The sequence below is a fragment of the Thunnus maccoyii genome, chromosome 2 (assembly GCF_910596095.1).
Source record: "Thunnus maccoyii chromosome 2, fThuMac1.1, whole genome shotgun sequence".
Classification (NCBI taxonomy): Eukaryota; Metazoa; Chordata; class Actinopteri; order Scombriformes; family Scombridae; genus Thunnus; species Thunnus maccoyii.
In genome coordinates this window covers 34,110,258-34,122,473 of record NC_056534.1, presented here as the reverse complement: position 1 = coordinate 34,122,473, position 12,216 = coordinate 34,110,258, and the positions used below count along the sequence as shown (strand labels likewise).

General features: G+C 41.1%; 1 protein-coding gene across 2 annotated transcripts in view; it reads left to right on the top strand.

Annotated features, from left to right (window-relative positions):
* Positions 1-275: 275 nt before the first annotated feature.
* The window catches only part of add3a (adducin 3 (gamma) a), a 105,086-nt gene continuing 93,145 nt past the window's right edge, over positions 276-12,216 (top strand). Inside the window, exon 1 of one of the 2 annotated variants that reach the window (XM_042388591.1) lies at positions 276-481. The gene's annotated coding sequence lies outside the window, so the exon portion shown is untranslated. Of the gene's footprint in view, positions 482-7,463; positions 7,480-12,216 lie in introns of those variants that run through there. The other variant, XM_042388600.1, reaches the window with a different exon arrangement.

The window sequence follows — 12,216 nt, the reverse complement described above, 5'->3', positions numbered from 1 at the left end:
TCTGCATGTAGCCTACATAGCATCAGCAAGGTTTAAAGCCTGTATTGTGAAACATAGTTTTGTCTAGGTCTGGTGAACCACAGCTCAGGATCACATACACTCTTTCTGCCTGAATTGGGGACAAACATAAATAATACACATCAACATCAGTCCGCCTGAGTCACGTGTGCTCCGTCCCAAAGCAAGGGATTTGCAAAAAAATGCGTCGCCGACCGCTGTGAACGGGACTCCACTTCCTGCCATATTGTGAGCCAGTGTTTCCGCTGCAGCCGGCATATCAGATCTACACAACATGTGAACCTCCCGTACGGTCCGCCGGCAGCGAGTTTATCCCATCTCACTGCTTGAACATCGGTGAAAGTGCTCTCGGACGACGTCGTGTTTGAACGGAACCATTGAATTCAAACGTAAATGAGGGTCTGAGGACGTTTTGAATGTTTCTGCGGGTCTGTCGTCACCTTCTATGACCTCTTCACTGCAGGTAACCGGATGATTTTATACATGTTTTTGTGAATAAAACGACTTTCCGTGTGTTGCTTTGTAAGTTTACGCCATCGCCTGTAGTCACGCTGTTTACTGCTGTTTCAATGGAAATAATAGTTAAACAAATGATGTCACTGTGACCTTTACTGATACATTATAACCATCATTAATAACGTTTCATTCATCAGCCTATGATCATGTGCTATCGCGTGCACACTTACAAGTAATCCGGTGCCTCCAAACAGCTGTGATATTGTTTATTGTGAGCATGTCTCTGAAGGTGTGAGTTGCTGTTGATATTTGCACCCGCCTTTTGTTTTTTCTTGTTTGCAATTAGTCACTAATAAGCATCAGTTCTGTAGTTAAAGACAGAGAGTTACAGGCGCAGTACTGGACATGGATATACACCTGCATTACTCAGTTTTAGTAGCTGTAATTTTTCTTTTGTATGTTGGTTGTTGAAGGGAAAACAAATATTTCAAGATTTTGCAGTGCTGCACTTGTCTAAGGAGGTCAAAGGTCAGGGTAAGATACAATTTGCATAGAGATTCACAGCGCCCCTTTACTATACTGATACAAAAATGTATGTGCTAAAGGAAAAAGTGCACAATCATAATTACTGTTTTGATTTCTTATTATCAGCTGACATTTCTAACCTGTCAAAAAGCTTACAGTGTTCCACATATTTCAATGTATAGTGATGAAGGCTAAAAAGTCTCTTGAAAGACGTAACTGACCAAAGTATTGTGATGGCGAGGAGAAGGAAAAGTTCACATGAAGTATTAAGTTAAGTTTAGGTTCAACTGAATCTTCAATCTGGTTAATTTACGGTGTCTGATCAGCATGCAGAGTGATTTTTTTTTTTACATGAGAGTTACTGACAGTTATTCATAAATGCTTTGCTAAATGCTAAATCGAAATGCTAAATTGATGGAGTGCTCCTTTAAGTCAAGGTGGTAAGCTGGTGGTCTTCTGGGTGATTCTTTCACCTGCAGATCAGTCACCTCACGCGGGTAAAAATGTGGTGTTAACAGGTTTATTTATAGTGATACTCTCTCGCTGTAGGTGCAACGGGGCACTGTTCTGAAGAAAACATGTACTGGTAAATTGCCAACAGCTGGCTGACCTTGTGCGTGCATTCGTCTCCTTCTATCTGTCATGTCCTCTCTTGTTTCCCGCCTTTTCCCCCAGTTTGTTTAGTTTTTTTCTTCCCCCGACTCATTCTGTCATTCTTGTCATGCCTCCAAGTCCTGCAGATCAAAAGTCTAGCAGACACCCTCCCTCTACCTCTCCCTCCCTCCCTCAGGTTGCATGTAACCCACGAGTACCTCCTCAAGCACCTCTGGCTCTCGGATATTTCTCAACCTGTAATGACTCTCTGAGGATATCCATTTCCACACCGAAGCCCAGCGGGCTCTTAAAAAGAGCTCAGATAAATATGTTTATCGTATCCAAAAGGCCTCTACCCTGACATACTTGATTTTTCATTTCTGTTTCCTTTTTTTTTTTTTCTCCTTAATTTTGTTTCTGGAGAGTATCCCCTCCCTAAAAAATTGTGAATGTTCGCCATATGGATCTGAAATCTAAGAAGGAATTCCCCTCATCCTCTGATTTACTTGGTTAGAAGGCTCCCACATTTCAAAATCCCTCTGGGACTCTCTATAAGTGAGATATTTAACCCCAAAGCCAATGACGGAACGGGTAAAAAATGCAAACATAGTCCGTATTTATTTTTCCTCCACCTCTGCACATCCTCTTTGATGAGAACTCAATTCTCTCTCTCTCTCTTGCTTCTATTTTGCTCCGAGTCTTTCGTAAGGTCCTCATGAATTTTGCAGTTGCTTGGGACTCCAGGGAGGCGAGACGGCAGGTTTTCTGGCTCTTGTCGCCAGTCTGAGTGAAGAAGAGGAACGGTACCTATTTCTCACGCTTGACATGAAAGCTAGATATAATAGAACAGTCTGAAATCTCTCGCTGCCTTCTAGCTTGTTTTGATATTTGTGTTTTGTTTGTCATCTGTGCAGCTGATAATATTGCACCAGCCAGAATCTGAATTTAGCTCTCTCCACAGACGTACTGTACCGTCATTGTAAAAGGCCTTGTGTTGATCTTTACAGTGCTTGTAAAATAACATTTAGCTAAGCAGAGGGGAATCTTTTGTCTCAACACTTCTGCTGCAGTCTCTCTGTCTGAGCTGTTCTCTTTTGTTTATTTTCTCTCCCCCTAATGAATAACTTAAGCCTGAGGCACCTCTGAGCTCAGCTAATACTAAGATCCATGTTGAGACACAGGAAGAACAGCGTCCACCACGACCGCCTCTTTGTAGTTAAGTGACACTAATAACAGATCGGTGGCTACTAGGTGAGTGGGTGCAGGGACTGTTTATGAGGTGCGTCCATAGTAAGACTTGATTTTCTTGGGAACGTTTTGGGAAAACAGGAACTGAAGGATGAGAAGGAGATATTTGATGATAGCATTTTTTTTTTCAGCTTGAAAAAGGAGCGTCTTGAGTGACAGGTGTATAAAAGAAGATGAGGTATCTTACTCACATGCTGCAGCTCCCTCAGTTGATACCTAATGCAAAATAAAAGCTTGCGTACAGAATCTTTTTTGTTTTTTTTGTTTTTTTTACTGCGTAGTACCCCCCCCTCCCAGAAATGGAAATGCAAGTCTTTGTGTTGGTGAGTCATTTAAAATGTGCACGGCCCTGTGAATTTGAACCTGTCCAGAGGACAGAGATGACTTCATCATTACCTCACCCTGCTCTGCTAGAGGACTTATCAAAAACATGTGGCTCCACTCTCTCTACACACTGCAAATTGATTGAGTCTTGGACTCCAATGTTTTTCCTTTGTCAGAGGACGTGTGTGTGTGTTTGTGCACAAGCGGGCCTCATTTTGTTATCTTGGATTTTCTTTGTCTCTCTCTCTGGGTTTGGACTTCATCTGTCGTTCATTTGGCTTGTTTAAACCTGCAGCTCTGGGTTCGGTCAGACGGGGCTGAGTTGAACTTATACGCCAGAGCGTGTATGTGTGTGTGTGTGTGTGTGTTACGCCCAATGAAACCAGAAGAAAAACATAACAGGGATAACATTTTATTTACCCTGTTATTGAACAACCATATAATACAGTGCTTCCATGAAGCTTGAAATTTCACAGGTTTTGACTGACATGTTGAAATACTGTTAATATTGGATGTGTCACAACAGTGAAGGTAGTCAAATCTTTCTCCTGTCTTTTGCAACTTAGTTTGGGTGAAATGACTTTCTGATGCTACACACCAGAGGAAGATATAATTAGTTTGTAACATTTTTTCAGGGCTGACCGTGTGTAAAGGGAAAAGTGTTTAAACCGTGCCTGTATCGAAATAGTCACACTTAGCAAAGAGCCAGCTGTCATACTGGGGATAATTGTGCAAATATAGACAGGAATCCCTGTAAAGCCTAGAAGAAAAGCACCAAGAAATGAATTTGTTTTGCAGTGTAAGAAGTATCTCGATAAAGTTGCATTGAGCAGCACAACTGATCCGCAGCTTCGGTGTTTTATTTTTTTTATGCACCGATTTCTCCGACTGAAAGAGTCAGGCGGAGCTGAACGGTCTCTTGTTTCATGCTATTGTACATCCACAGTCAGGGTGCTGTTTGATATGATACATGTGTGGGCTGAGTGTTTAGATTCCAGACTTGTTTGGTTGCCAGAGCTAGAGGTCCCAGCAGGGTGGGTGGTTAGAATAACCTTATTATACACTTGTGGGTGGATGAATTACTGAAAGCATCCGGCCTGACGCGGAATACAGCTGACTTCTGTCCACCTCGCGGAGGTGCGTATGTCCATATGAGCATCCGTATGCCGTCGCGTTGGATGTCATGTGTTTGCATGTATGTTTGCATATGTGTGTATTTCACACAGAGTTCATAATATGTTTACAGGCCTTTTCTCTGTTTGCGTGCGAGGGGGCAGATGTCAGCTCCGGACAGCAGTAGGTCTTCCCATGCAGCGAGAAGGCGTTTGCATAGATATTAGAGTGGAGTAACCATGGCGACGAGGTCAACCTCCGACCATGGGAGAAGGAGAGGTGCCAAGTTTTGGGCCGAATGAGCTTTTTGAGGCAGACAGCGTCTCTTTTGATCCCCGCGGTCGTCACCTTATTAAAGGGTTGAACATCTGAGATCATGGAAGTCCGGAGCTGACGTGGGAATCCCGACTTCACCGGACTGTCTGACTTTTAATCATCTGTGTGTCCATGAGCGATGAGAGTGAATACGTTGTCTCTTGTCTGACATTTCACATTTGTTATCCAGTCAGTGAACATGTGCAGATGTGAGCTGAGAATCATCAAGTCTCGTCATGTGGAAATACCAATGATCTGGTCTTTTAACATCAGATGGTTGTGATTATATAACCAGAACAATCTATTAATTCTGTCCTCGCGAGGTTAGATCCATGAAGTCTTGACTTCTTAATATCGTCAATCTCAATTGTCGATTTTACCGCTGATAACCAATGAAACGCTGCCATTGTGAGCGGAGAGTGACACTGCCTTGGTATGCTGTTTTGGCTGGGCGGCTTGCCAGTCATGAGTGTGCAGTGGGTGGTTGGGGTGGAGGGGGAGGGGGGGGACTACCCCCGTTACTGGGCCCCCGGGGGTCCGCATTAGTATGGAGATTAGATTAGAAATCTTCCAGGTCACCTAATCTACTCAATTAACTGACTGTCATTTTGCATATTTACTGGCAAAGGAAAAAGACTGGCGAGTACAGTGAATGCAGCCGTTGGGGTTTGTACTCATCAGCCAGTGTGAATCCATTCCTCACAGCACGTTCATGTGAAGTTCATTCTGTTCATTTATAGCCCAGGCTGTGTGTGTGTGTGTGTGTGTGTGTGTGTCTGGCCACGTGAGGAGCTTCCATGGATGCCTTCATTACGGGTGTTGATCCCCTCAGTGTTCGGGGGATGCACTGTCACTATTTCTGAGTGTGATGGCAAGCTCACATTGCTCGTGTGCGCACCATATCTAAATCTACGATACTGGCAACTGAGCTGTGTCTCTTCTCTTCTCTTCTCTTCTCTTCTCTTCTCTTCTCTTCTCTTCTCTTCTCTTCTCTTCTCTTCTCTTCTCCTCTCTTCTCTCTATTGTGCCATGTTTCTCCGCTGTTTTATTACCCAGCTATAAAAGTCCTACTAAGCAACATAACTCTTCTATACATACACACACATAAAACACACACACACACACGGTTTAAACCCTGCATGAGACCTGCAGCGACATTCAGCCTCCTGCTTTGTTCATTTCACTGAGTGCACCCTTTGTATTGTCATCATAGCATTGGATAAAGATATATCACTCTGTGATTGACCTTCTGGGTAATGAGCATGCAGGTTTTCATTGTGCATCGCAAAAGGGAAACATTCTGGAGTTTGAATTCTTACTAACCATGGACACAACATGTCGATGTGAGTACCGGGCTGTTGGAAAAACCTTCTGGTCTTTCTGAGCCATAAAATCAAATGTGGTAGCAGTTTATGCACCAGTTACCTTCTCGGTTGGCTGACTACCAGCTGGTGAATTTTGGCATTTCTAACAATAGTGTTTTTTGTCATGTCACTATTTACCACTTTATTTGAATGTGGATGGTTTTATTGGTTGTCTGTGCTTGAATGTGGTGTGTGTGTGGGAGGGTTTTATGGCTGAATGGAAAAGCTAATTGACCACACATGTCATGCATGCATATAATTCAACAAATATTCAGTTAGTTGATTGATAGAAAAATTGATGTTTACACAATTTTTTAGGCAAATATGCCTAAAAATGATGGTTTTCAATTCTTAGTCATCTGTATATGATGGTAAACTAAATAAGTTTTGGGCTGTCAGACAAAACAAGCTGTTTGAATATGTCAACTTTGGAACTCATAACGGGCATTTTTCACTTTTTTCTGACATTTTATTGACCAAACAATTTGTTGATTAATAAAGAAAAGAATCATTCAGATTAATCAGTAAAGAAAATAAGTGTTAGTTCTGGCCTCAGGAGTATTGTTATTCAGTAGAAATGACAAATAAGTCCACAAAATAAAAATTATGTTGTGTGCAGTCACACTGTGTGGGGGAAAAGTAAGTCCCTGTAACATAAATCATTATATTTTGTGATGAAGACTTGGGTTAATGTTAAGGTAATGTTAGGGTTAGGTAAGAAGTGTTTCTAGTGAGGGTAAATCTCCATGAAACGTACGTCTGTGTAATTTCCCCTGAAGAGATGGAAACAGGACCGTATGTGTTCATTTGCATATACGGTCAAATATGCCCTAAAAATGATGGTTTTCAATTCTTAGTCATCTGTATATGATGGTAAACTAAATAAGTTTTGGGCTGTCATACAAAACAAGCTGTTTGAATATGTCAACTTGGAATTTGGGGAATCATGACGGGCATTTTTCACTTTTTTCTGACATTTTATCGACCAAACAATTTGTTGATTAATAAAGAAAAGAATCATTAGATTAATCAGTAAAGAAAATAAGTGTTAGTTCTGGCCTCAGGAGTATTGTTATTCAGTAGAAATTACAAATAAGTCCACAAAATAAGTCCCTGTAACGTAAATCATTACATTTTGTGATGAAGACTAGGGTTAATGTGAAGGTAAGGTTAGGGTTAGGTAAGAAGTGTTTCTAGTGAGGGTAAATCTCCATGAAATGTACGTCTGTGTAATTTCCCCTGAAGTGATGGAAACATGTCCGTATGTGTTTATTTGCATATATGAACTCTTGTTGGCCTCTCTGCTGCAGGAAACATGCTTTACTGCCTCTCTGACCAAACATCTACATTTACCTCATCATCTGCCACTGTTAGCAGGCACACCCAGGCCTCGGTTCCTGTTTGTGGGCACACACACACACACTCACACACACTCACAATAGTATTGTCACATCATACACCCAGTGGCAAATCACAGTTGGCAGCAGCGAACCTGGCTGGCTGGATCCTGGTGTTGTTGTGGGTATGTAGTGTGTGTTGTCTCTTCTTTAACTGGGTCAGCTCGTGTACTAAATGATTCTCATCCTCTGAAGTAAAACGCTGTGTCAGCACTGCTGAGTGTGACCTTAATGTTGAGTTTTGGCAGTTATTTGTCATTCTTAGTCATGAGTTCTAATTGATTTGGTGTTGTGATTGATTCGGTATGCTTTATTTGGATGTGTGGTGTGATGAGGCGTGACAAAACAAGACACGAAGCCAAATGTCATCTTACGAAATAGAGTTGACGTTCACATGGCACACGATCAAAGCGGTTATTGCTCTGAATTTTGATGACATCTGAGATACCGCGCAGGTATTAAAGCGGTTCAGTCTGCACTTGTGCGTTCCAGAGATCACTTGTTAATCAGTTGTGTGTGTGTTTTTAGCATGCCGACAGAGCTGACCATAGAGATAGGGTGTATTTAAAGATACGTGGATAAACGGTATTGTGGTGGAATTTGATCGCAGGACCGCCATGGTGCTAATACTCAGTTTGTTTATTTCTTCTCCTGCCGGATCGCAAATAGTCTCCTTGCCCTTGTATATGTTTATTGCGTTTACATTTGCTAATATGACCTTGCAGGCATGTCCAAGAATATCACTGAGGACACATCTAAGTGTGTCACTATGACCGTTGGTCATAGTGTGTTATTTTTGAGTATAATTGGTTAAAGATCCCCTGCAGACATGTTTTAAGACATAAAAATAATATTTTTCCATAAAAAAGTTCAATTTCCTGGTTAGAAATCTTAGAATAACATTCATCCCTCCTTCCTCAAAAAAAAATGTGCACTTGAGGCTTCAAGTTTCCACATCACACCTGGACCATGATTGGCTGCAAACTAGTTGCGATGTCACAAATCAAGCTTGTAAATACATGGAATACACGTCTTAAACTCAGATTTAAAGTGACCACAGAGAAACTTTCCTCCTCCGGTAGATGAATGTGAAAACGGGTCTTCTAGTGCACGTAGCTACATCACTCTGCACAGTGAAGCACAAACATCCAACTGAAGGAACAAGAAGGAAAAACACATTTTAATCTCAGTAATATATTACTGGATACATTAAGGATGCTTTCACACCTGACCTGTTTAGAACTAGTGCGTTTTCTTGTTTAGTATGGTACATTTTCATATGTCCAGAGGCCTGGCGTGTCTCGATGCGCTACAAGGACAACTATTCAAAGCTTTTACTCTACATGCAGCCTGACAAGTAGCTGCAGGTTTCCTTTACAGAGTGTAAGGTTGAAGAACCTGAGGATACCATTAAAACCTTTCTCCCGGCTCTGCAGATCTGATCAAATGATGTTGAACTCTTATGTGTTCAGCCTCAGAGCCATTTACTGCGTCTTCTGTGCTGTACATGTAAACAGAAACAACATCTAAAACCATGAGCCTCTGCCTGTATTAATATTTCTGCAAGATAACTCTCCACTGTGTGCTCAGGAACAGTTTGTCTGTGCCGTTGTTGACATTGCTGTGAGTCTCCTCTGCTGGAGGGCCAATGCATGTTATTAGTGATGCATGTTGTATTCTGTGCAGTAGCCCGCTGGGCATTGCACAGCAGTCTGTGAGTCTGAGAGTGTGTTTGTTTCTGTGCACAGTACACAAAATTTTAGATGTTTTTGTGCTGAGGGTCTTAACATTTTGATGTGCAATCAAGTGTGCTCCCTTTGAATTCACTGCCCAGTTTTAAAAAATATATATATATATTTCTTTTATTACAGTTAGACAATCTGTTGGTGCTTTAGTTGGTCAGCATACCAACACAAGGGTTTTGTAAGTTTTTCTAGGCTGTTATAATTTCTAATCTTAAATGTATCATTCCTCTATAATCTATCAAAAGCATGAAAAAAAACTAGAAAACACATGATTATAAGACTCTAAACTGCTCCATTCAAACCCAGATGACAAATGAAATCCTTCAAACAGAATGTATGTATCTGTGTTTGTACTGCAGCTCAGGTACACTGCCAAGCCTCCCCATCTGTCTCTGTTCCCGCTGTCTGTCACTCATCCTCATTAGTTGAGTTGAATCTGTAGAGGCTGAGCAGAAATGAACAAGATGATTCTTAGATGTTATGTTAGATAACAGATTGCCCGTCACGCCCAGTCTTTCGTATCTGTTACCAATTTCAGTTACTCAAGGAGTGATGTTGCGTTACATCCTGTGCATTCAGACTGCAACTCAACCCTTCCTTTAAAAGGAAGATCCACCCTGAAATATTTAAGTACTGTGAGAGAAAACATTACCTTGCATTACAGATATCTGCTAACTAAATTTTAGTGATCTGAAACATCACCTGTGTGTCAGGGAGATCCGCGGTATGATTTCCATCTCACTAAAATAAGATAAAAATGGTCAAATCACCACTAAATTTCTGCTGATTTTCTAAATTAATTATCTAAACATTAGATAGGAGCACAAAAAATACACCACTCTGTTTCTATCATGCATACATTAGAAGAAACATATGTTCTGAAGGGACAGTAGGCTTCATTTCAGTTTATTGTCTTTATAAAGTGATATTCAATCATGCTGCTAGAAGAATGTTGGTGTGGCTAGATAGACTTGACAGGCATGGGTTGATGTGTTAAAACCTTTTTAAATAAATATATAAAGTGAAGGGGGAGAGAGACAGAAAGTTTTTAAGTTCACATTTGAAGAGATTTATATTGAATGGACCTGAGAGTGGCTGCTTTTATATATCATTAACTTTTAGCCAATAAACATTAAATACAAATAGATGGTCTTATCAGTTTCCCCTTCTTTATGGATGACCCCACCCGACACACACACACACACACACATATACACACACAGTTTCCACTGAGGATGTATCTGGACGTAGTCGGGGAGAGATACTGTGTCAGACGTATGGTGTCGTCTCAAATCTCTCGGACTCTTGTCGCAGGATGGGAAGTATGAGAAGGCTGTGTTTCCTTTACCTCAGCAAAGGAAATCACTGGATAGGACCCATCTTTGTTCTGTCCTTGCAGGACGGCCGCTGATATGCTTCGGGTGGGAAGTAAGACAAACACATCATGTAGCACACAGCCATGTGATATCCATGTTTCTGCACCCTTTGTGGGCCGATGATACGATACGATCTTTCAAGATCAATTGTTGTGGATAACGGATGAGTGATGTCATCTATCTTGTGCTCAAAAAGAGTGCAGAGTTGTGTCCTAAAGATGATGTCAACAGTTTGGGCCTAAGTCTGATGTCCTGTTCCGGAAAAATCTGTTTCGTGGCCTCCGGCATGTGACAATAAGGGGAAAGATGACAAATAGGCTTGTGGTGTGTGTGTCAGTGTGTACTAAAAGTTTTTCAAGTCTAAAATGCTCCAACATGGACTGAATAGAAGATTTTTTTTTATTAGACATTGGGTTATTGGCTGTGATAATACTTTATGCTCTATAAATCACATAGCATGAATGCGGAAGTGACTTGAACCTGCATTCTTTCTAACGGCCAGCAGGGGGCGACTCCACCGGCTCCAAAAAGAAGTCTGATTGTATTGAAGTCTATGAGAAAATGACTCTTTGACTTCTCACTTGATTTATTACCTGAGTAAACATTTTCCTACTTAGTTTATGGTCTAGAGTAAAATAGATGAGAAAATTAGCATTAGCATTATCACAGTAAACCACAGACTGTAAATGCACCGTGCTAACCAAGCTAGCAGCTGGTGTTAGGGTCAGCTCCACCCTCTCGTCCAAATATGGTTATTTCTGGCTCCAAAAATCTAAGATGGCAACGGTCAAAATGCAAACTTGAAGCTTCAAAACACCACAAACCAACGGATGATGTCACACGGTGGCTATGTCCGTTATTTTTAACAGTCTATGGTTGTACATTCTTTCATCGTACATGCTTGTGTCAGTGTTCCTGTCATGCAAAGTCTGAGTGATATCGGTGCTATTTCCATTTGCAGGGAGGAAATGAACCAGAACTGCAGTGGAAGCCTGGGCTGATCCAGACTAATAGAAGTGCATTAGAGTGATAAATGTAGGGGCTGAAGGATTTCACAACCAGCTGCAGAGGGAAATCACAATTACATCTGAACTTCACAGGCAGGCTTTTATTCTTCCATCTTTGTGAAAGCATTCGGTTGTCATGAAGAGCACACAAAATGATGGAAAAGTGCCAAAGTAAAGACATATTTAATCATTTTGTTGACAAGGTTAATTCCTATAGTTTATTCCCAGGCTAGAGGTTACAACAACTGTGGTTGTAATTGATTGGTGTAAATATGGTTAAGAGATGATGTCAAGGTTAGGAAAATAGAAGAAACAATAGACTAAAATTAACTTTAGATGCGTTCAGCTGCTTTTTCTTCTCTTAAAAAGAACAAGTTGACAAAACGTTTTTTCCAATACATTTGAAATTAACGATTTTATATTACGTCTAAATATTTTTTTACAACAATCAGCACTTTCAGTAACAGTTAAAATACTTGTACATCAATAGTAGACATTTTAGCTTTCTTTCCAACCATTTTTGGCAGCCTGGTTGGGTCGTTGTATCCTTCAACTACATGGCCTATGTTCAGGCTCTCATTTCACATCATCAACACCGACCCAGTCGAAGCGTCTCTGAGCAAGACCCCAATGTGAACAAGCTCCAGAGGCGTTGCTGTATAGCTGAGCCTCAACCCCCCCGACCTCCCTGAAGGAGGAGTGTTTGCCTGCTGGGATTAATAGTGTATCACATT